The sequence below is a fragment of the Hordeum vulgare genome, chromosome 2H (assembly GCF_904849725.1).
Source record: "Hordeum vulgare subsp. vulgare chromosome 2H, MorexV3_pseudomolecules_assembly, whole genome shotgun sequence".
In the NCBI taxonomy this organism is placed as follows: Eukaryota; Viridiplantae; Streptophyta; class Magnoliopsida; order Poales; family Poaceae; genus Hordeum; species Hordeum vulgare.
Window position 1 is genome coordinate 54,585,230 of NC_058519.1, and position 21,058 is coordinate 54,606,287.

The following is a 21,058-nucleotide window of genomic DNA, read 5'->3' on the forward strand; positions in this document are numbered from 1 at the left end:
ATGGTTCCGCCAACCAGTTCTCATACCCGAGTTATCAATATTACCCTCATCAAATATATATAATGGTGTTGAGAAATCCAGATAACTTCAGTTCCTTTGGCTCAAGTTGTCCATGACCGTGGACACGGCTAATCGATTAGGTTTGAGTACTCTGCAGAGTTTTGCACACGTTCTCCAGAAGATTTGATCGCCTCCGAGTATGTCCTCGCACTTCAGGGTGTTTGAAGACCGGATGATCAAAACATGGTCTTTCAACGGGTCCCTCTGAATCCCTGTCGGTGTCCATCCATTCCTACCGTTTGTCTACATCTGCTAGCACCGCCTGTTTGAAAAGTTAAAACTAATGATACAAACGGAAAGATTACTTTGATACGAATCTGACGCAATTGAATTCATCTAAAACGGAGCTACGGATAAAAAGATATGATCAAAAGAAGTTTGAATATGAATATGAACAAATTTCGAAATTTGAATTTTTTTTTAAAAAAGTGGATATGATAGGTTCATCGGATAGGTGGGATCAAGAAGAAACTCTAGGCGTTGGTTTCATCTAATTCGGATAAACGAGTAAAAAGTTATGGCTATTTGAAAAATCAGGGCCAAGGTGTTTTACGCAAGAAAAGTGCTATGTCTAAAAGAATTCTAGTACTAATGTGTAAATACGAAGACTAATTACTCTACCGTATACTAGTGTATGAATACTAGTCTAGAAATAATAAACTACGGGAGTAAAAAAATAGGAAGAAAATACCTTTAGAATGCAGAGTAAGAATTAATTCCAATGAGGAGACGACTTCCAGAAATCCCGTCGAAGAGAAAATAATATTTTTATTTAATAATTCTAGTTAAACCAAAAGATTGATTTAACCCGAAATAGATGATTTTTGGATGCTCCTATGGGTCTATATTTATATGTGGAAGGGAGGTCTAATGGTCCATAAGTAGACGATGTGGGACTAAATATATACGTAATGTAGGCAAACTAGAAAAAAAAGAGGGAAAGAGAGGTGCCGCATGGGCCAAAGAGTTTCGGCCAGCCACATGAGCATGTTACGGCCGGCCGTGACCTTTTTTTTTCTTTTTTTTTGCGAACGATTTTTTTTAAAACAAAGAAGAAAAACGTATAAATGAAAAAGAGAACATTTTATATAGACATATTATATATCAAAATTTTCAGAATAAAATTTTCTAAAACATGAACATATTTTCAAAACCAAAAAAATACTTTTTTAAAAAAATTATTTTTTTGCAATAACTTTAAAATGAAAAGGAATTTGAATTTCAAATAAATTACAAATACTTAAAATTTGAATCAAGACATTGTCTCTGATTTTGGAGGGTCATTTTCCTCCTCTCGTTTGATTTTTTTTCAAAGGGTTTTGAAAATATTCAAACACAAAATTGAAAAGGGATCCAAAATAGAAAATTTTGGGAAAGTCATTTTATTCCCTCTCATTTTTTTGAGAAGTTTCAAATTCCACTCAAGTTTCAATCACTCAAACAAACAAAGAATCAATCTAATAATTATATTAACATTCCAAAATTTATAATTTTGGGATGTTACAAACTACCACACTTAAAATGAATCTCGTCCTCGAGATTCGAAGAGGCTAGAAAGAAAAGGTTATGGTTTGGGGGGTCTTCTAACAAATATAGTCTCCTGCAAAGTGGGGTGCTACCACACTTAAAATGAGAGTTACTGGTCGCTCAAATTTTTAACAAATCTTTGGGGTCTTGGCATCTCGCTCGTCACATTCTTCATGGTAACTTCTTTGGTGAAGTTCTTCCATTATATTCATAATGTTTCCATCAAAATCGAGGGTTCTTCTGTTGATATAAGATTCTTCCGTCACTGGGTCTTCTTAACTGACAAGTCTCGTGACCATTCTAAATAACCTATCGATGATTCTCATGGTGGTCTACCATTTGTGGTTATCCTGCAGAGAGAAGGGTCTTGGTTTCATCCTCACCGTAAAATTTCCTACGCATGACAACGATTGCCATGTACATGGGGCTTTCATCATACCATTCTAAGGCTTAAACAAAAGCTTCAAAGAACGTCGTCTCTCACTATGGGTAAGTCTCTCAGATTTACCATTCCGAATAGCAAGAGAATGATAATAGTAAGTCGTCATGGTGGCCAAGCCATGTCGCACTGAAATCATTACCTTGTATAAGGCTTAGTGAATCTCGTATTCTAACACTTGGGCATCCTCACAAGCATTGCAGAATATCTCTTGTCCACGAACGAAGTTCGGATAATCCATTGGTTCTGCAAGCTCAACAAAACATCTATCGTATCTTCACAACTCTCGGGTTTTCGTATGCTCCTAAGAAAACGTTTGCTGATACAAGTTTCCTTCTCCAAAAAAATAGTACTTGGTCCTTGTTAGTCCCGGGGTCTGTGGGTTTCATGCATACTTGGGGTAAATGTGACACGCCGCTGGGTGGTGGGTGGTTCCTTCACACAAGAAACAAGTCACCTGACTACTTGGGCAATCCTCCGCTGGGTGATTTTCTTCACAATGAGGGCATCCATCCTGGTGTTCTTCCTGGGTGTGTCCTATTTCTCCACAACTCTTGCATGCACAAGTCTTCTCCTTCGGATTATCATAGCACTTCCGAATGAGACGGGATCTTAACAGAGTCTTCTTGAACTCGTCCCAGGTTTCTGCTCCACTAAATCCTTGTATGGCATGATGCATTTTCCACCAGATTGCAGCACTTTGTGTAAAGTACTGAAGAGCGTGTTCCACTTCATACTTCCTTGAGATCAAGTTGCTCCCGAAGTGGTTCTCCATGTTCTGAATCCATATCTCAGCTTCCAGCTAGGTCATTGGTCCAGAGACTACAAGTCCAGCTTCATACTCCATCTGGTAGGGTTGAGGTTTTTTGGGGATGAGACGGGTAAGAGAGAGAGAGATACACACAATACAAGCAATATTTTTGAGAATGGGTTTTTGTTGTGGCCGTCGGAAAACACACACCAATGGCGGCTCACAAATCATCGTAACTAACGTGGGTATATAACAGGGGTTTGGACTTCTAATGGTCATATAAATATTCGAACGCTTCGGGGTCTTCGAGTTCTTCGGGTCTTGAGAGTCTTCAATTGGTGTAGCTTCAATTGCATGATGAAATCCTCTTTACTTTGAAGTAGAACTCCGTTGATTCTTCATGAGGTGAAAAGGGTAAGGGTATTGTCTAACTATTGGAGGTGAGAGGGAACATTCGATGAAATCAGAAGAGATGAGAAGTAAAAGGTGTTCTTGAAAAATAAATTTTTTGAGAGATCCTATCCTAACAGATTTCCAGTTTCTAGGGTCACGTCCTACAGTCAACATGTGCTCTGATACCATTTCTGTAGCGACCCGACTCGAAACGAGTCAAGCCTTTGTGTATCTGTGCCATCTATGGATCAGTATGCTGGCACACACAGTACACCAATGTATATATCAAAGTGCAATCACATGTAAATAGCGTAAAACTGATATATACCTTAAATATTTCAGCGGAAGCAGTCAAGGGAGTGGAGTCCCAATAAACACCAACGGCAAGTTGAGTGTAGACCGTAACCCTGAATCGTACTCTTACTCATCGAAGAAAATATCCGCAACATAAGACGTTGCAGCCGTGTAGGTCAGCATATTGAATATGCCGGCAATTCACATAAGAGAGGGGTGAAAAGTAATCATCTATACTATATGCATATATGGCAGGTGGGGCTATAAGTTTTTAGCGAAAAGCAAGTTTTATCCTACATCAAGAGAGGGGCTAAAAAGAAAAATGTTACTACGTAGTTGGTTGTTAATGAGATGGTTCCGCCAACCAGTTCTCATACCCGAGTTATCAATATTACCCTCATCAAATATATATAATGGTGTTGAGAAATCCAGATAACTTCAGTTCCTTTGGCTCAAGTTGTCCATGACTGTGGACACGGCTAATCGATTAGGTTTGAGTACTCTGCAGAGTTTTGCACACGTTCCCCAGAAGATTTGATCGCCTCCGAGTATGTCCTCGCACTTCAGGGTGTTTGAAGACCGGATGATCAAAACATGGTCTTTCAACGGGTCCCTCTGAATCCCTGTCGGTGCCCATCCATTCCTACCGTTCGTCTACATCTGCTAGCACCGCCTGTCCAGAGTCGCCGCGTTGTCCAACCAAGCCAGAGCCCATAATGAGTTGTGGCTGTGCAGGTAAGCCTTGGGTCTTGAAAATATCCGTCCGTCTCTTTGAGCCTGGGTGAAGCTTTCCGCAGGATGTCATGGCCTCTCCAGCATCCCGGGTCATCCATTGGGTTCTCCAGGGAGTCGATCAACCGTCCTTCACCCAGAGTTGCATTGCGTCCGAGGTCTTGAAAATCTTGTCTTAACCGGTCTTGATTATTTAATCAACCTCGCATCACTCGTGTTATGCACTCAACCGAAATCCCGTCTACTCAAGCATAGCAATATGAAATTTGTCGTCCCGGGGCCAAGTATCGGGGTTGTTGGGTGCCTACCACATGACACTACAAACTATACTAAAATTTCCAAGTACCTACTTAGCATGCAATTGGGCATAGGATGGTAGAACTACGATGCATAAAACATAGGTGATACATGATCAAATGACTTGCCTGGTATTACTTGATGAAGATAGTCGCTCTCAAAATCCTGATAATTCTACTCGCCACACTCCAAGCAATCTATCGTAAATGAATAGCATTCAATAAACATTCATGCCAAAAAGGAAGAACCAAGAGAACATAGGAACAAAGCATGTCTTGGTGCAAAATAACAACGTACTAAGGTTTAATAAAAAGGTCCTAAGTGTGTTGTAAAGTGAAGGTGCATGAATGAGATTAAAAGAGGAAATGGACGATGAACTATTGCTATATAAGCTCGACTTGCATACACTATGGGAGATGATCAAAAATATTGGGAGAACAACATGAATGTTGTTTGACAAATAGTATAAGACATAAGAATTTATTTGTAGAAAGAATTTCTTGAAATGGAGCACTACAACGCAAGTTATAGCGAATTAAAGTATGAATTGAATTTGCATTCAAAAGGTCAAGAGAAGTTGAACTGAAGTACGATGGTTACGTACGAAAATATATGACATGAGTGTTTAGGGGTAAAAGGAATCAATTGAAAGGTGGTACGATTTGCAAGATAAGATCAAATGAATGTTCGAATACAAATTTGAATCGCTCAAATTTGTCAGGTTCAAAGGTCGAAACTAATGATGCTACTGGATATAGGAGATCAATATGGGCGTGTAGAAAAAAGAATTACTAGATTTGAACTAGCAGATCAAAAGATACAAATACGTCAATATAACATTGAATCGGCTTAGAACGGTGTGAACACTTTTGGGCACTAATAGATAAATATGATTTGATCAAAATTATAAGTTGAAAAGTTAAAACTAATGATACAAACGGAAAGATTACTTTGATACGAATCCGACGCAATTGAATTCATCTAAAACGGAGTTATGGATAAAAAGATATGATCAAATGAAGTTTGAATATGAATATGAACAAATTTCGAAATTTGAATTTTTTAAAAAAGTGGATATGATAGGTTCATCGGATAGGTGGGATCAAGAAGAAACTCTAGGCGTTGGTTTCATCTAATTCGGATAAACGAGTAAAAAGTTATGGCTATTTGAAAAATGAGGGCCAATGTGTTTTACGCAAGAAAAGTGCTATGTCTAAAAGAATTCTAGTACTAATGTGTAAATACGAAGACTAATTAATATATCTAATTACTCTACCGTATACTAGTGTATGAATACTAGTCTAGAAATAATAAACTACGGGAGTAAAAAAATAGGAAGAAAATACCTTTAGAATGCAGAGTAAGAATTAATTCCAATGAGGAGACGACTTCCAGAAATCCCGCCGAAGAGAAAATAATATTTTTATTTAATTATTCTAGTTAAACCAAACGATTGATTTAACCCGAAATAGATGATTTTTGGATGCTCCTATGGGTCTATATTTATAGGTGGAAGGGAGGTCTAATGGTCCATAAGTCGACGATGTGGGATTAAATATATACGTAATGTAGGCAAACTAGAAAAAAGAGAGGGAAAGAGAGGTGCCGCATGGGCCAAAGAGTTTCGGCCAGCCACATGAGCATGTTACGGCCGGTCGTGGCCTTTTTTTTTCTTTTTTTTGCGAACGATTTTTTTAAACAAAGAAGAAAAACGTATAAATGAAAAAGAGAGAACATTTTATATAGACATATCATATATCAAAATTTTCAGAATAAAATTTTCTAAAACATGAGCATATTTTCAAAACCAAAAAAAATACTTTTTTAAAAAAATTATTTTTTTGCAATAACTTTAAAATGAAAAGGAATTTGAATTTCAAATAAATTACAAATACTTAAAATTTGAATCAAGACATTGTCTCTGATTTTGGAGGGTCATTTTCCTCCTCTCGTTTGATTTTTTTTTCAAAGGGTTTTGAAAATATTCAAACTCAAAATTGAAAAGGGATTCAAAATATAAAATTTTGGGAAATTCATTTTATTCCCTCTCATTTTTTTGAGAAGTTTCAAATTCCACTCAAGTTTCAATCACTCAAACAAACAAACAATCAATCTAATAATTATATTAACATTCCAAAATTTATAATTTTGGGATGATACATTAGATCTGCCATATGCGCTCAATATCCATGGGGACTATATGATGCGGTGGAATTCAGATACTGGGACATTGCTAAATTAATTTGGGTCCCTGCCCAGTGTGATGATGGGCTGAGAAAAATGTGTTCAGTACATGAGAGTTTCCCTACTAAAATAGAAATCATTTTTATACAAAGGAAAAGAGGACAGCCACACAGCAAAGGAACAAGATCACAATCTAGTTCTATAGGTAGAGCTAGGAGCAGCCAATCCAGGTGCAGAAAAATAGCAGCAGTGCACAATAAGGTTAGAGAAGTAGGAGCCACCTCCATACAAGTACCAGGAACACCTTCTGAAGAAGTTCCTAAACATGCAGCTCCCACTAACAGCAGAGATTCTGCTGATCCCAATATTAAAGAGGGACTACCTAATGATTGGCCAACTGATGATGTGGATGAAAGGTTGTTTCCACAATTTGTTACAAGGAAGAAGGGCAAGGAGAAAGTTGATCAGGGGATGATGATTATGTTCCACCCCCAGAAGGCATGTTTGCTGACGCAGGTCAAGATGATAAGGAGGAGGACAGGGACATGGATTATTCTCAGATATCCGATGAGGAAAGGCCTGATGTGCAATACAACAGAGGTGATCCTTCTTTACAAGAGGAAACAATTTTCCATAGTGCTTTAGACTATAGGAATGCCCTTGCAACTTTCTCAATTAAAACTCAAAGTGAATTTGTCATGGACAAGAGTGACAGTAGTAGGTTGACAGTGCACTATGCTTATAAGAGGTGACACTATTTTTGGTTGTTTGTTTGTTTTTGGTTTTTGTTTTTTTGTAGCAGCACATCAGGTTCTGAAATATGTTTGAACTTTTTCATGAATGCAGGTTAAGGTGAACAAAACTGCTCATACATGTCCAAGTGTCAACAGGAGGCAAAGATTCAGGTCAACTAAGAGTAGATGGGTTGCTAACGAAGTGAAGAACTGGGTTTTAGAGGATTTAGAAGTGGGTCCAACACGACTACAAAAAAATCTGAAGAAGAAGTATGGCATGGCAGTTCATACATGAGAGTTTTCTATGGGAAACATATGGCAATTGACAATATCTTGTTGGGGAACGTTGCATGGGAAACAAAAAAATTCCTACACACATGAAGACCTATCATGGCGATGTCCATCTACGAGAGGAGATTTGGATCTACGCACCCTTGTAGATCGCACAACAGGAAGCGTTAAGAAACACGGTTGATGTAGTGGAACGTCCTCACGTCCCTCGATCCGCCCCACGAACCGTCTCACGAACCGTCCCGCGATCCGTCCCACGATCTGCTCCGATCTAGTGTCGAACAGACGGCACCTCCGCGTTCGGCACACGTACAGCTCGATGATGATCTCAGCCTTCTTGATCCAGCAAGCAAGACAGAGAAGTAGATGAGTTCTCCGGCAGCGTGACAACGCTCCGGTGGTGGTGAAGGATTGCTACCTCTTGAGCTTGCGTTGGTTTTTCCCTTGAAGAGGAAAGGGTGATGCAGCACAGTAACAATAACTATTTCCCTCAGTTTGAGAACCAAGGTATCAATCCAGTACGAGTATCAAGACAAGTCATCAATGTACCATCGCAAAACAAACAAACTTGCACCCAACACTATAAAGGGGTTGTCAATCCCTTCACGATTAATTGCAAGGTGAGATCTGAAGGTGGAAAGTGCAACAAAGTAAAATTGTAGAGCTGAAAATATGATGTGAAGTAGACCCGGGGGCCATAGTGTTCACTAGAGGATTCTCTCATGATAGCAAATATTACGGTGGGTGAAAGAATTACTGTCGAGCAATTGATAGAACCGCGCAAAGTCATGATGATATCTAAGGCAATGATCATACATATAGGCATCACGTCCGAGACAAGTAGACCGATACTGTGTGCATCTACTACTATTACTCCACACATCGACCGCTATCCAGCATGCATCTAGTGTATTGAGTTCATAACAAACAGAGTAACGCCTTAAGCAAGATGACATGATGTAGAGGGATAAATTCATGCAATAGATATAAACCCCATCTTTTTACCCTTGATGGCAACAACATGATGCGTGCCTCGCTACCCCTTCTGTCACTGGATGAGTACACCGCACAGTATGAACCCAAAACCAAGCACTTCTCCCATTGCAAGAAATATAGATCAAGTTGGCCAAACAAAACCCACAACTCGAAGAGAATTACAAGGATACGAAATCATGCATATAAGAGATCAGAGGAAACTCAAATAATATTCATAGATAATCTGATCATAAATCCACAATTCATTGGATCTCGACAAACACACCGCAAAAGAAGATTACATCGGATAGATCTCCATGAATATCATGGAGAACTTTGTATTGAAGATCCAAGAGAGAGAAGAAGCCATCTAGCTACTATCTATGGACCCAAAGGTCTGTGGTGAACTACTCACGCATCATCGGAGAGGCAATGGTGTTGATGGAGAAGACCTCCGTGTCTGAATCTGTTGGAGCATATATCTCCATATGTGGTTTTGGTACTTGATGACAATTCCTATGGACTAATGGTTGCCTTAAGTTACATTTATAGGATTTGTCCATAGGCACTTCTTGAAGTCCATCTGTTGGGTTCAAGGAGTTTATATGATGACCAAGATGGTATTCAAGGTATTATCCAAAGAATGGTCATAAAGACACATGGTTGATCAAGATCTCAGACAAAGAGTAAATCAAGATGATCAACACACAAAGCGTACAAGATGTACCGAGAGGGATCAAGTGATCCCATGGTATGGATTTGTCCATAGGCACTTCTTGAAGTCCATCTGTTGGGTTCAAGGAGTTTATATGATGACCAAGATGGTATTCAAGGTATTATCCAAAGAATGGTCATAGAGACACATGGTTGATCAAGATCTCAGACAAAGAGTAAATCAAGATGATCAACACACAAAGCGTACAAGATGTACCGAGAGGGATCAAGTGATCCCATGGTATGGTAAGCATTGTCCATTACGTGTTTGTGTACTAACGCATGGTCTTCGTGAGAGTTCTATGTGGGGGTTAGGTGTGTTTACATGGGCTTGCGTTAAAGGGAAGATCTCATACAACCCATGGAGTATGACGTCAAGTTGTGATCATCATCAATGGCTTATCAAGATCTCAGACAAAGAGTAAACCAAGATGATCAACACACAAAGCATACAAGATGTACCGAGAGGGATCAGTGATCCCATGGTATGGTAAGCATTGTCCATTACGTGTTTGTGTACTAACCCATGGTCTTCGTGAGAGTTCTATGTGGGGGTTAGGTGTGTTTCCATGGGCTTGCGTCAAAGGGAAGATCTCATACAACCCATGGAGTATGACGTCAAGTTGTGATCGTCATCAAGATTGCGATGTGCAAGTTCAAGTGGATCAGCACGAAGATAGCATGCTTGAAGCTTGCCGTCCATTGTGGTGGCAATGGACTTGTGAAGATATGCTGAAGAGTGGCTCACCCATAGTGAGTATGGGGAGCAATCAACTAGTCTTCATCAAGCCAACACAATCAAGAAAGGTGGTCCATCTTGAGGAAGCCAAGATCATCATCATCTAGCTCAAGAGGACGAGGTGCAAGGTATAGGTTTGCCCTTGATAGGTTTTCTGGTTAGGATAGATTGTTGTTCTATCAAGTGGGGCTCTCAAGTGAGTAGCTTGATCGTATCGTTCGTTGAGAGCTCAAACCATTTGCATCCTTGCATCATACTTCTTGGTTCTTGTTTGGTGTTTCTCTTTGTGAGTTTTAGAGCTTATGGTCATCTTCGTGACAAGCTCGAGTTCATCGAAAACGGAGTCCATATGCATCTACTATGATATTTCGATGTTGGAGTTTTTGCCGGTTCTTCATTCATAGAGATCTCACATCTCTATATCTTTGGCATATTCATAACTGCTTGGTCTTAAGATTTACAACAAGCTGTTTGGATAGCCCTTTTCGTCCTGAATCCAACAAGCTTGGGATTGCTCGATTCGGAGCTCGTATGCGAAAGTTATGGATGTTTCAGTGGCGAGCGGTAGTACCGCTGGACCTAGCGGTAGTACCGCTAGAGTTGGCGGTAGTAACGCTGGCCCTAGCGGTAGTACCGCTGGCTGGCGGTAGTATCGCCCCTGGTCAGCGGTAGTACCGCTCCAGGAGCTTAGTACCGCCTGCCTAGCGGTTGTTCGTGCACGGACCTTTTTGCGAAGACTTTCTTGGCGGTGGTAGTGCCGTTGCACTACCACGGGCCCAGCGGTAGTACCGCTGGGGCCAGCGGTAGTACCGCTGGAGTGCCAGCGGTAGTACCGCTGCAGCCAGCGGTAGTACCGCTGGAGCTCGGGCAGAAAGTGGGGGTAACGGTCTGATTCCTTCCCCCACTATATAAAGGGGGTCTTCTTCCCCCTTGGTTTTATCCATCTGTTGAGCTCTTGTTCTACCTTCATTGTTTGACATTCTTAGAGCTTGATTACTCTCTATCCCTCCAATGATTCTTGCTTGTTCTTGAGGGAAAAGAGAGAGGAGATCTAGATCCACATCTCCACCAATCACTTTCTCCTCTATGTGAGGGGAACCCCTTGGATCTTGATCTTGGAGTTCTTTGTGAGCTCCTTGTTCTTCCTCTCATATTTCTCCATAGCTTTTGTTGTTGTGGAGGGATTTGAGTGTGAGGGACTTGACCACTTCGTGTGTTCTTGCCATTGCATTAGTTGCATCGGTTTGAGTTCTCCACGGTGATACGTGGAAGTGAGAAGTTGAGAAGCTTACTACCGTTGGTACTTAGTACCCTTGATATTGTTCTTCGTGGATGCTTTGGCGTCCTAGAAGCTTGGAGGTGTCTCGGAGCTCAATCATTGTGGTGTGAAGCTCCGGGAAGCGTCGGGGTCTCCAATTAGGTTGTGGAGATTGCCCCGAGCAATTTGTACGGGTACCAGTAACCGCCCCCAAGGGTTGCCACGTGTACGGGTTCGGTGACCGCCCCCAAGGGTTGCCATTTGTACGGGTTCGGTGACCGCCCCCAAGGGTTGCCATTTGTACGGGTTCGGTGACCGCCCTCAAGGGTCCCTTAGTGGAATCACGACATCTTGCATTGTGCGAGGGCGTGAGGAGATTACGGTGGCCTTAGTGGCATCTTGGGGAGCATTGTGCCTCCACACCGCTCTAACGGAGATTAGCACCCGCAAGGGTGTGAACTTTGGGATACATCATCGTCTCCCCGTGCCTCGGTTATCTCTTACCCGAACCCTTTACTTATGCACTTTACTTTGTGATAGACATATTGTTTATTGTAATATATCTTGCTATCACTTAGTTGTTTATCTTGCTTAGCATAAGTTGTTGGTGCACATAGGTGAGCCTAGTTGTTTGTAGGTTTTGTGCTTGACATATTAAACATTAGTTTTATTCCACATTTGTTCAAGCCTAAACCGTAACTGTTTTAAAGCGCCTATTCACCCCCCTCTAGGCGACATCCACGTCCTTTTCAGAATCCCCCCTCCGGCAGGGCACCAGAACGCTCCCCGGACGGGATCTTGTAGAGACAGAAGCTTGCGGCGGGGGAAAAGTATTTTCCTGGGTCTCTGTGGCAGTTTGAAATTTTTAGAGAATTTATAGGCGGAAGAAGTAGGGCAAAGGAGCCACGAGGGGCCCACAAGCCTGCTAGGCGCCCCCCAGGCCATGCCTAGGGGGTTTGTGGCCTCCCCTGGGGTCCTTTGCCTTGGTTCCCAAGTCCCGTGCGTATCTTCTGTTACGAAAAAAAATTCTTTCCGAAGGTTTTATTCCGTTTGGACTCCGTTTAATATTCTTCTCTGAAAAGGGTCAAAAACACGAAAAAAATAGGAACGGGCACTTGGCACTGAGTTAATAGGTTAGTCCCAAAAAAGATATAAAATAGCATATTCATGCATACAAAACATCCAAAGTTGACAAGATAATAGCATGGAACCATAAAAAATTATAGATACGTTGGAGACGTATCAAGCATCCCCAAGCTTAAGTCCTGCTCGTCCTCGAGTAGGGAAGTGATAAAGACTGAACTTTTGATGTGGAATGCTACCTAACATATTTGTCCTTTGTAACTTCTTTCTTGTGACATGAATGTTGAGATCCATAAGATTCAAAACAATAGTTTACTATTGACATGAAAACTATAGTACTTCAAGCATGCTAGCAAAGTGATCATGAACTTTTGAAATAACAAGGCCAAAGAAAGTTATCCCTACAAAATCATATAGTCTGGCTATGCTCCATCATCCCCACACAACGAATTTAAATCATGCACAAACCACTGTATTGGCCAAGTAATTGTTTTCGCACTCTTACTTTCTCAAACTTTTTCAACTCTCACGCAATACATGAGAGTGAGCCATGGATATAGCACTATAGGTGGAATAGAGTGTGGTGGAGGTTGTGAGGCAAAAAGGAGGAGATGGTCACATTGAATCGGCATATCAACGGGCTATGGAGATGCCCATCAATAGATATCAATGTGAATGAGTAGGGATTACCATGCAATGGATGCAATAGAGCTATAAGTGTGTGAAAGCTCAAAAGGAAAACTAGTGGGTGTGCACCCAACTTGCTTGCTCACGAAGACCTAGGGCAATTTTGAGGAAGCCCATCATTGGAATATACAAGCCAAGTTATATAATGAAAATTCTCACTAATATATGGAGGTGCCAAAACAAGAGACTCTCTATCATGAAGAACATGGTGCTATTTTGAAGCACAAGTGTGGAAAAAGATAGTAGCATTGTCCCTTATCTCTATTTCTCTTTTTTTTGTTTGGGCTCTTTGGCCTCTTTTCATTTTTTATCTTTTTGGTGGGCATCTTTGGCCTTTTTTTTATTTCCTCACACGGGACAATGCTCTAATAATGATGATCATCACACTTTTATTTACTCACAACTCAATACTTAGAGTAATGATGACTCTATATGAAATGCCTCCGGCGGTGTACTGGGATGTGCAACGATCTAGCTTAGAGTACGACGTTGAAACATCTCGCTAGCTATCTTACGATCATGCAATGGCAATATGAAAGTGACGGCACAAGTCATGAGACGGAATGATGGGAGTTGCATGGCAATATATCTCGGAATGGATATGAAAATGCCATAGTAGGTAGGTATGGTGGCTGTTTTGAGGAACGTATATGGTAGGTTTGTGCACCGGAGAAAGTTGCGCGACACTAGAGAGGCTAGCAATGGTGGAAGGTGAACGTGCATTTGTACCATGGACTCACATTAGTCATGAAGAACTCATATACTTATTGCGAAAGTTTTATTAGTAATCGAAAAAAAGTGCTAAATGCATACTCCTAGGGGAAGGGTTGGTAGGTGTTAACCATCGCGTGATCCCGACCGCCACACAAAGGATGACAATCAATAAATCAATTATGCTCCGACTTCCTAACATAGCGGTTCACCATACGTGCATGCTACGGGAATCACTAACTTCAACACAAGTATTTCTAGATTCACAACACCCTACTACCATAACTCTAATATTACCAAATCCATATCTCAAAGCTAATTGAGAGGAATCAAACTTCTCTTTACTAATCAATGCACATGAATATGGAATTTTTTATTATATCCTCTTTGGATGCCTATCATCTTTAGGACACTTTCATGGCACACGCCAACTACCAAGTTACTTAGAGAGAGCACTCTCAAAAAGATATAAGTGAAGATCGAGAGTTCTTATTTCTCCAAAATATGATACCGCCATGCTCTAAAAAGATCTAAGTGAAGCACTAGAGCAAAGTTATCTAGCTCAAAAGATATAAGTGAAGCACATGCGAGCTAAATTGCCTAACTCAAAAGATATAAGTGAAGCTCAATGAGTATTCTAGCAAATTTACGATGAGTGCATGTCTCTCAAAAAGGTGTGCAACAAGGATGATTGTGACACAACAAAAAGAAAAGACTCCTATAATACACGATGCTCCAAGCAAAACACATATCATGTGGTGAATAAAAATATAGCTCCAAGTAATGTTACCGATGGATTGAAGACGAAAGAGGGGGTGCCTTCCCGGGGCATCCCCAAGCTTAGGATTTTTGGTGTCCTTGAATTGGCTTGGGATGCCTTGGGCATCCCCAATATTGAGCTCTTTCCACTCTTTATCCCATTGTCCATGAGAACATCACCCAAAACTTAAAAATTTCACAACACAAAACTTAAACAGAAACTCGTGATATCATTAGCATAAGAAAACAAACCACCACCCCTTCAGGTACTGTAGCAAACTTGATTTCCATTTATATTGGTGTTATGTTACTGTATTCTCACTTTTCCATAGCTAGTACCCCCCGACACTATCCATAGTTTCATCAAAATAAGCAATCAACACAACAAAAATAGAATCTGTCAAAAAGAGACCAGTCTATAGAAATCTGTATACTTCATATACTTCTGTTATCCCAAAAATTCTGAAAAATTACGACAATTAAGGCAATTGGCATATCAACCAGCAGCCAAAAGAATCAACTCAAAAGCTCTTTCTGGATAGGAATGAAAAATAATTTCGTGAGCGCAAATTTCTGTCTTTTTCAGCACGATCAAACAACCATCACCAAAACTAGTCATAAAGGTCTTACTTAGCTCAAACACAAAAAGAAACACAAAAAACACAATCATAACAGAATTATGATGGTGTGGACACAACAAAACAGAAATCAAAAAGCAAAGATAAATTCGTTGGGTTGCCTCCCAACAAACGCTATTGTTTAACGCCCTTAGCTAGGCATAAGGCGATAGAATCAAGTATCGTCGTCTTTGGTGCTCAAACCATAAGTAGGGTGAACGCTCAACATTTTAAGATATTCATCTTTCTTACCATATGGTTCACCACTATTTTTAGGAACAAAAACAAACTTGGTGGCCTTATTGTGGGCAAAATTTTGAGTGTTCTGAACAGCGGCAAAAGCGGAACCCAAGTTGGTTATGACATCCTCTAGTTTGCGAATTCTAGCAGAATCATGACCTAGTTTTTCATTAACTGTGGGTTCCCTCTCCTTTAAATTTTTCGAAGTCATTCCCACCTTGGATCCATACTGAGTGATTTGATTGTGGATCTTTTTATCCAAATTTTCAATGAGTTCAATCGTAGCAACTTTATTTTCAATGATATCCAGCCTACGCATCACATGTTCCAAAGTTAAGGTAGTTCCATTAACCATGAGTGGGGGTGAGCCTACCAAATTTATTAAGGCACTTTAAGAATCAACGGTATGGCTACCCAAGAAATTTCGACCTACGATTGTGTCAGTAACATACCTATTCCAAGGGGAAATACCCACATAAAAGTTGCAAAGCAGAACGGTAGTAGATTGCTTACGAGAAGATCTATTTTGAGCATTGCAAATCCTATACCAAGCATCCTTGAAGTTGTCCCCCTCATTCTGCTTGAAATTAATAACTTCACTCTCGGGAGTATCGTTCAAAGTGATAGGACTAGCCATCAGGATAGGTAGACTATCCCACACAAGCGAACAGAAAGCAAGCGAAAGAAAAGGATGAACAAAAAGGCAAATATTTTTGTAAATTTTTGTTTTCCAGAAGTGGCGGAGAGGAAAACGAGAGGCAAAAGGCAAAAAAAAGTAAATGCAAGAGATGAATTTGCGAAAGTTACTTGGATAGGCTTCACTTAGAATAGTCCTCGGTGCCAGAAATTGACACGTTGAAGGGAGACTATTCTTGACTTGATACTCCCCGGCAACGGCGCCAGAAATTCTTCTTGCTACCTCTTGAGCTTGCGTTGGTTTTTACCTTGAAGAGGAAAGGGTGATGCAGCATAGTAACAGTAAGTATTTCCCTCCGTTTGAGAACCAAGGTATCAATCCAGTAGGAGTATCAAGACAAGTCACCAATGTACGTGCGCAAAAACAAACAAACTTGCACCCAACGCTATAAAGGGGTTGTGAATCCCTTCACGATTAATTGCAAGGCGAGATCTGAAGGTGGAAAGTGCAACAAAGTAAAAGTGTAGAGATGAAAATATGATGTGAGATAGACCCCGGGGCCATAGTGTTCACTAGAGGCTTCTCTCATCATAGCAAATATTACGGTGGGTGAACGAATTACTGTCGAGCAATTGATAGAACTGCGCAAAGTCATGATGATATCAAAGGCAATGATCATACATATAGGCATCAAGTCTGAGACAAGTAGACCGATACTTTCTGCATCTACTACTATTAATCCACACATCAACCGCTATCCAGCATGCATCTAGTGTATTGAGTTCATAACAAACAGAATAACACCTTAAGCAAGATGACATGATGTAGAGTGATAAATTCATGCAATAGATATAAACCCCATCTTTTTACCCTTGATGGCAACAACACGATGCGTGCCTCGCTACCCCTTCTGTCACTGGGTGAGGACACCGCACGGTATGAACCCAACACCAAGCACTTCTCCCATTGCAAGAATTATAGATCAAGTTGGCCAAACGAAACCCACAACTCGAAGAGAATTACAAGGATACGAAATCATGCATATAAGAGATCAGAGGAAACTCAACTAATATTCATAGATAATCTGATCATGAATCCACAATTCATCGGATCTCGACAAACACACCGCAAAAGAAGATTAGATCAGATAGATCTCCATGAAGATTGATACGTCACAAACGTATCTATAATTTTTGATGGTTTCACGCTGTTATCTTGTCATCTTTGGATGTTTTATGTATCTTTTATATCTTTGTTGGGACTAACTTATTAATTCAGTGCCAAGTGCCAGTTCCTATTTTTTCTGTGTTTTTGACTCTTTTCAGATCTGATTTTGGAACGGAGTCCAAACGGAATAAAATCCCCGAAATGATTTTTTTCGAACGGAAGACGATCAGGGGGCCTGTGGGCCAAGCCAGGTGGGCTCCAGGGAGCCCACAAGCTCCCACTCCGCCACCAGGGGGGAGGCGGCGGTGTCAGGGCTTGTGGCCTCCCTGGCCGCCCCCTGACCTAGATCCTTGGCCTATATATTCCCTAAAATACAACAAAAAATCAGGGGAGCCACGAAAATACTTTTCCGCCGCCGCAAGCTTCCGTTTCCGCGAGATCTCATCTGGAGACCCTTCCCGGCGCCTTGCCAGAGGGGACTTTGGAGTTGGAGGGCTTCTTCTTCATCATCATCGCCCCTTCAATGACTCGTGAGTAGTTCACTTCAGACCTACGGGTCCGTAGTTAGTAGCTAGATGGCTTCTTCTCTCTCTTGGATCTTCAATACAAAGTTCTCCATGATCTTCATGGAGATCTATCCGATGTAATCTTCTTTGGTGGTGTGTTTGTCGAGATCCGATGAATTGTGGATTTGTGATCAGATTATCTATGATATATATTTGAGTCTTTGCTGATTGCTTATATGCATGATTTGATATCCTTGTAAGTCTCTCCGAGTCTTGGGTTTTGTTTGGCCAACTAGATCTATGATTCTTGCAATGGGAGAAGTGCTTGGTTTTGGGTTCTACCATGTGGTGACCTTTCCCAGTGACAGTAGGGGCAACAAGGCATACAATAAGTAGTTGCCATCAAGGGTAACAAGAAGAGCTCAGTTGTTGATATGATATTGTCCATCTACATCATGTCATCTTGCTTAAGGCGTTACTCTGTTCTTTTGGACTTAATACACTAGATGCATGCTGGATAGCGGTCGACGTGTGGAGTAACAGTAGTAGCTGCGGAAAGTATCGGTCTACTTGTTTTGGACGTGATGCCTATAGATATAATCATTGTCATAGATATCGTCATGACTTTGCGCGGTTCTATCAATTGCTCGACAGTAATTTGTTCACCCACCGTCTACTTGCTTTCATGAGAGAAGCCACTAGTAAACACTACGGCCCCTGGGTCTATTCACATCCATCGTTTACACCTCCGCTTTTAGTTTGCTTTGTTACTTTGTTGCTTTCAGTTCTCACTTGGCGAACAATCTATAAGGGATTGACAACCCCTTCATAGCGTTGGGAGCAAGCTTTTGTGTTTGTGCAGGATCTTGTGATACTCCTCCACTGGATTGATACCTTGGTTCTCAAACTGAGGGAAATACTTACCACCACTGTGCTACATCACCCTTTCCGCTTCGAGGGAACACCAACGCAAGGCTCCAAGGCCACGGGGGGAATTGTTTGCATACTTGCCTAGGAAGTCCCTTAAGGCGTAGCCACAGCAGAAGGATTCCTGGTGGTGTCGACACGACTGTTCTTGGCGCCATTGCAAGGGAAGCACAACTGACATCAGAAGTATTTTTGGCGCCTTTGCCGGGGAGGAGGGATCAAGATCTATCCAAGTAGGTCTCACAAACTCATCTCTTGCATTTACTTTTGTTGCCAGTTGCCTCTCGTTTTCCTCTCCCCCACTTCACATTTTCCGCTTTCATTTGCCTTTCTCCTTTGCCTTTCTCTTTTGTCATTTTCTTTTGCCCGTTTCACTCTCTCTTCCTTCTCATTTGTGTGTGAGATAGTCCATCAATGGCTAGACCCACCACTCCAAATGACACCCCCGAAAATGGAGTTCTCAATTTCAGGCAAAATGAGGAAGAAAATTTGAAGGACGCTTGGTACAAGATTTGCAATGCTCAAAGTAGATCTACTCGTAAGCAATCCACTACCGTCCTCCTTCGCAGTTTCTGTGTTGGAATTTCTCCTTGGAATAGGTATATCCTTGATACCATTGTAGGCGGGAACTTTTTGGGGAGCCATACTATTGACTCCTATAGAGCTATCATGAATTTGGTAGGCTCACCCCTGCTCATGGTTAATGGAACTTTATTGACCTTGGAACACGTGATGCAAAGGCTTGACGCTATTGAAAACAAAATTGCCACAGTTGAACTTATTGAGGGTTTGGATAGAAAGATCCACAATCAAATTACTCAGTACGGATCCAAAGTGGGAAACTTTTTGAAAAATTTAAGGGAGAAGGAACTTATAGTTAATGATTCTTCTAGAATTGGCAAATTAGAAGATGTCATAACCAACTTGGGTTCCGCTTTTGCCGCCGTGCAAAATACTCCAAATCTCACTCTCAAAAAGACCGTCAAGCCTGTTTTTGTTCCTAAAGCTAGTGGTGAGTCATCCAATAAAGATGAAGATCTGAAGATGATAAATGATCACTCTACTTATGGTTTGAGCACCAAAGATGACTATACGTGATTCCATCACTTTTCGCCTAGCTAAGGGCGTTAAACAAAAACGCTTGTTGGGAGGCAACCCAACGAAGCTATCCTTTTTCTTTCTGTTTTGTGTTCTCCACACTTTCATAATTCTGTTAAGATTGTGTTTTTTATGTTTCTTTTTGCATTTGAGCCAAGCAAAACCATTATGATTAGTCTTGGGGATGATCGTTTGGTCATGCTGGAAAAGACAGAAACTTTCTTCTCACTAAAAGAATTTTCATTTCTTTTCTGTAAGAGATTTTGAGTTGATTCTTTTTGCTTCTGATTTATACGCAAATTATTCATACTGTCGTAATTTTTCAGAATTTTTGAAGTACCATAGGTACACGAAATATACATATTGCTACAGACTGGTCTACTGTTAATAGATTCTGTTTTTGTTGTGTTGGTTGCTTATTTTGATGAAACTATGGATAGTATCGGGGGTTATTAGCCATGGAAGATTGAAAATAAAGTAACCCAACATCAGGATAAGTATAATTTAAGTTTTCTACAGTACCTAAGGAAGTGGTGGTTTGCTCTCTCATACTAATGTTATCACGAGTTTCTGTTAAGTTTCGTGTTGTGAAGTTTTCAAGTTTTGGGTGAAGTTCTTATGGACAAAAAGATAAAGAGTGGGAAGAGCTCAAGCTTGGGGATGCCCAAGGCACCCCAAGAGATTCAAGGATGCCGTAAAAGCCTAAGCTTGGGGATGCCCCGGGAAGGCATCCCCTTTTTCGTCTTCAATCCATCGGTAACGTTACTTGGGGCTATATTTTTATTCACCACATGTTATGTGTTTTTGCTTGGAGTGTCTTGTATCGTAGGAGCCTTTTATTTTTGTTGTGACACAATTATCCTTGCTGCACACCTAGAGAGAGAGACATGCACTCACCGTGATTTTGTTGAGCTTCACTTATATCCTTCGGTAGACAATTCAGCTCACATGTGCTTCACTTATATCTTTTGAGCTAGATACTTTTGCTCTATGTGCTTCACTTATATATTTTAGAGCGCGACGGTGCATGGCTTGGTAGTTGATCTATGCTTTGAAAGTAGTCTCAAAATGGGTAGTTATCCAAAGGGATACGAAAACTTCCACCTTCATGTGCATTGAATAGTTAGAGAAGTTTGATTCATCTCAATTAGTTTTGAGTTGTGGTTATGGTAATATTGAAGTCATGCTAGTAAGGTGTTGTGGATCTAGAAATACTTGTGTTGAAGTTAGTGATTCCC